This window comes from Labrus mixtus, chromosome 23 (genome assembly GCF_963584025.1).
Source record: "Labrus mixtus chromosome 23, fLabMix1.1, whole genome shotgun sequence".
Lineage (NCBI taxonomy): Eukaryota > Metazoa > Chordata > Actinopteri > Labriformes > Labridae > Labrus > Labrus mixtus.
Window position 1 is genome coordinate 20,572,182 of NC_083634.1, and position 5,000 is coordinate 20,577,181.

A 5,000-nucleotide genomic window follows, 5' to 3' on the forward strand; every position below is an offset into this window, starting at 1 on the left:
AGTTATTAAATACGTTTTTAAGTTATTAAAACATCAAACTCAAAAGTCTTAGAGTTGAAATGTTACTTTCAGGAAGAAATTAAAATAAAATGTATTTACATTTTGTTATAAAATGTTATAATATATCTATGTCCTATCTGCTGTGTGGCGTCATAATAATGAAGAATCAGCAGGGGGCGTTTCAGCTCTTTAACTATTTTCTGCTGTTTAACATGATCATTGACTTTGCCTAGCAACAGATGACCATGTGTGTTACTGGAGTTTAATTGGCTGATAGGCCTGTTTATATATTTTTCCATCTGTTTATTATCAGAAAAAATATTCTGATTAATTAAAAACTTAATATATTTTCACTTTGTTTTCCTGTATGATGATGTCATCACAGATACAAGATACAATCAGAATACTAAAACTGTTTTATTTATTTTTAAAGAAGACGAGCCTGCACACTTAGTCAACACGACAAAAAGTGACTTTAAAACATTTTGTGGCGTGGAATAAGAGCTGGCTCGTCTTCTTTTTCTTGTTGTTTTTTACTAAACCCAACAGGTACAATGATGTCATCAGGGTCAGACCATTAAGTAAATAAAAAGGATTGTTTTTCAAACATGTAGACCCCCATTTAATGTAAATACATGTTTATATCTTCAATTCTTATTAAGTAAAGAATCCACAAGTGTTTACAAATGAAGTTAAAAAAAAGAATCAAAAGAATCAGGACGTGACAACAAACAAATAACTTTATCAACATGATGTTTAATCACTGCCAAGGTGATTAATTCCATGTTTGTAGAGCTGTTGATGTTTTTCAGTGAAATATTCAGAGGTGTCACATTAATGACTTTCTGACTTCATAGTTTGATTAAAAATATGAACACTAAAATGAAGCTTCAGTTGCAGTTTGGATTTGTTTCTCAGTACAGACTTTAAAGTACTCAGGTTGACCAGCAGGGGGCGTCTGAGCCCCTCTACTCTCTGCTGCAGCTCAACATCAGAAAGCTGCTCCTGGTAACTGATGACGCTTCAGCATCCTTAGACGCTGCTTTCAGGCATCTGCTGACAATCAGAGAAAAAGGAACCAAACAACAAAATGCTGAACAGAGACGCTGCTGCTCACCGCTGACACACACACACACACACACACACACACACACACACACAGACACACAGACACACACACACACTCACAAATACACATACAGTCAGCTGTTAAGTTTTGGTTTAGATCATATTTAACTTCCTCATGTTTACCTTTTTGTAGATTGTTCTGAAAAAAGTTTTTCATCTTTAGATGACAATAAGTTAACATAGTTGAACTCTGTCATACACACTTTACAGGATCAATGTGATTTAAAAGGAAACTCTTGATGAATAGAATATAAATACAAAATCTAAAATGTGCATCTGTGGCTATGGAGGTGAAGCCAGCAAGAGACTGAAAGAAACATTTGGCCGTGCCATTTATGGCTCAAACCAGCCCCTTAAGAAGTTTAATACTACATAACTTTACCCCTTGTGTTCCTATATGTCTCCACCTGTGGCTTTATGACAGTGATACCAAGCTAGTCTCCACATGTGGCTAATGGCAGTGGGTTCCACGCACGTATCCACCTGTGGCTTCATGACAGTGGGTACGGACATAATTGGTGCCCCGTGGGAGGCCTTCAATAAACCAGCCCGAGTTTTAATCTTGAAATAATTTTCCAAAAAAAGAAAAACAAATCATTTTTGGAAATTAATTTCTCATTTCAAGCAAAGCAGACCAGGAAACCCAAAGCATGATCTTGTTTAAAAAAGAAGACGACCCTGTACCTTACTTAACACTACAAAAAGTGACTTTAAAACATTCTGTGGCCTGGAATAAGAGCTGGCTCGTCTTCCTTTTCTTGTTGCTGTTTTTTACTAAACCCTGCAGGTACATGATGTCACTTTAATCACCTCCTCCAACAGGTAAAATTATGTCATCAGGATCAGACCATTGAGTAAATAAAAAGGATTGTTTTTCAAACATTTAGACCCCTACTTAATGTAAATACATGTTTATAAAAGTCGACTTATATCAAGTAAAGAATCCACAAGTGTTTACAAATGAAGTTAAGAAAAAGAATCAGGATGTGACAACAAACAAATAACTTTATCAACATGATGTTTAATCACTGCCATGGTGATTAATTCCATGTTTGTAGAGCTGTTGATGTTTTTCAGTGAAATATTCAGAGGTGTCACATTAATGACTTTCTGACTTCATAGTTTGATTAAAAATATGAACACTAAAATGAAGCTTCAGTTGCAGTTTGGATTTGTTTCTCAGTACAGACTTTAAAGTACTCAGGTTGACCAGCAGGGGGCGTCTGAGCCCCTCCACTCTCTGCTGCAGCTCAACATCAGAAAGCTGCTCCTGGTAACAGATGACGCTTCAGCATGTCAGCTCCTGATTGGCTGCTGAGTGAGAAGGAAGTAAAAGTAAAGAGTGGGGACTTTCCTTAGACGCTGCTTTCAGGCGTCTGTTGACAATCAGAGAAAAAGGAACCAAACAACAAAATGCTGAACAGAGACACTGCTGCTCACCGCTGACACACACACACACACACACACACACACACACACACACACACACACACATACAGAGTCAGCTGTTGAGTTTTGGTTCAGATCATATTTAACTTCCTCATGTTTACCTTTTTGTAGATTGTTCTGAAAAAAGTTTTCCATCATCAGATGACAACAGATTAAAATAGTTGAACTCTGTAATGAATATTTTACAGGATCAATGTGATTTAAAATGAACATTTTGATGAATATAATATAAATAAAAAATCTAGGATGTGCAGCTGAGGTTCAGGAGGTGAAACCAGCACTGGACTGCAAGAAACATTTGGCCCTGGCATTTATGGCTCAAACAAGCCCCTTAAGTGGTTGAAAACTACATAACTTTACCCCTTGTGTCCCCTTAAACAGGTCAAATATATTCCCCAAATCATTACAAAGCTGAAGCCACAGACACATATAATAGTGTGTATCGACTGCTTAGACCGAATCCTTTGTGGTCAAAAGTGACTATGGGGTTCAGATATCCTTTCCAAAGTTAAAGCAAGTATTTAAAGAAAAGAAAATCAGCTATTTTATTCTAATTGCCAAATAAATATACATGTAAATGGGGTGCCGATGGTCTGACGGTTATGTCCTGCTGTATGTATGCAGTATCAAGTCCCGGTACGGACCAGTGCTTGGGCACTTCCTGAGCACCGCCGAGGTGCCTTTGAGCAAGGCACCAAACCCCCAACTGCTCTGGTGCGCTCTCTGCTTAGCAGCTTACTCACAGGGAACATTTTACTGTAGCAATATTTTAGGCAGTCAAACTTGATGTTATTAAAACAAATGACAGTTGATCATTATTAAGGTTTGAAAATAATCGGTGCCCTGTGCGAGGCCTTAAATAAACCAGCTTTATTGCTGTGTTTAGGTAAAGTCATCCTAACCTTGACTGGTTTGAATCATCACATGGGAAGGGGGGGTGGGTGACTTCTCAGCCCCCAGAGGCAGAGATGACATCAAGCCCTCTTCTGCTACCTGTAGGTTTCCTGCTGTGGGTTAGAAGCTGAGAAGTTTCAACAGATCAGAGGACTCGGATGGCTCCTGTTCACCCAGAGATCAAAGAATGAACACAAGGCTCATTGAATCTCTGGTGAAGGATGTAGAGTGGTATAATTTAAAGAGCAGTTTTCTATGATTATTGTTTTAGCATTGTTATAACAGCTGGATTCAAGAGCCAGTGTACAGATTCATGCCTTCAATTCATTTAAATACAGATATTAATTAAAAATGAATAAAATTAGAGTGATTTAGTGTAATTTTGTTAGGATTCCCTGATTTCAAGGTGGCCCCCATAGTTATTTATTCAAATTAATAGTTTTGCTAATTCATATTAATAATGAATTAATCATAATTATTAATATTATTTTAATAGCCAAATTTATCACATCAAATCCCACCGCCTGTTACAAAGTTGTCCTGCTGGTGACTGATGACTCGTCAGCAGCTCTGTTTCTGATTGGCTGCCGATGCGGAAGTGAAAGTAAAGAGTTTGGACTTTCCACAGATGCGGCCGTTGTGTTCAAGTGCTGTAGGAGCTGTCAGTGTCCTTATATTACGAGAGTGTGATCTCTGATCCTCAGTGACAGAGGGGAATGTATTAAATTCCTGGTTTTAGTCAGACACCTGAAGGCATCAACAGTCAGACTGGTTTTATTGTTGAAGAGAGAACAGTCAGACTGGTTTTATTGTTGAAGAGAGAACAGAAACAAGTCAAAGTATCCCAGTTCAACAAACAAACTTAAATCAGTGTCTGTCTGAGGTTTCAAACTTTCAGTCTCTGTTCTTTTATTGCTTTTAACCTGATCACACAGGGAACAAATCACAACTATAAACCAATACTACATTTAAAATATTTGTTCCCATTGAAGGCAGCAGAGAAATATAAAAAGTACTTTAATCTCTTTCAGTGTGACATAAATGATAAATGTGTGACTAAAACTACACCTACAATCACCCTTTGGATTATCTTAAAGCTCTGAGTTTATTGTATTTTCGTTATATAAGTTTCTGCAGAGGGCAGAAGTAACGAGAAGGTGGAGCTTGTTAAGCATCTTTAAGGGTGAAATAAAATGTGGAAGAGAGAAATCAATACATTCTGCAGGCTTCAATTCACAACCTCGCCACCTGTCGCCATTTTCCTCTGCCTCCGAAATGTGGTAACACCTGTTTAAAGTGTGCTTACCGGTGCACACATTTTACCATCAGGTGTGTTTTTATAGATCACAGACTTTGCGTGAGATATGTTGTACTCCAGTTTCAGGCCCCGTTTTGTGCCTATGTAACGGTTATAAATGAGACCCCCGTTCATTTGATCAGTCTGAACACAAGCGTGACAGACTTGACGAGGCGGTCTCAGGCACGATTCGTGTGTACTCGAGTACGGTCCGCGAGAGATCTGAACTCAA

At 38.1% G+C, this 5,000-nt stretch overlaps 2 protein-coding genes and 1 long non-coding RNA gene across 7 annotated transcripts in view; 1 reads left to right on the forward strand and 2 right to left on the reverse strand.

Moving 5' to 3' along the window:
- ctc1 (CTS telomere maintenance complex component 1) overlaps positions 1-705 on the forward strand; it is a 14,320-nt gene extending 13,615 nt beyond the window's left edge. For both annotated transcript variants that reach the window (XM_061031328.1, XM_061031327.1), the window contains one exon: positions 1-705. This exon is cut by the window's left edge and continues 213 nt beyond it. The gene's annotated coding sequence lies outside the window, so the exon portion shown is untranslated.
- hmgb2b (high mobility group box 2b) overlaps positions 1-5,000 on the reverse strand; it is a 100,578-nt gene that overhangs the window by 22,694 nt on the left and 72,884 nt on the right. The gene's annotated exons all lie outside the window — the stretch shown is intronic.
- LOC132958486 (uncharacterized) overlaps positions 1,794-5,000 on the reverse strand; it is a 7,105-nt gene continuing 3,898 nt past the window's right edge. Inside the window, exon 2 of the long non-coding RNA XR_009666787.1 lies at positions 1,794-2,022. This is a non-coding gene — a long non-coding RNA (uncharacterized LOC132958486). The remainder of the gene's footprint in view (positions 2,023-5,000) is intronic.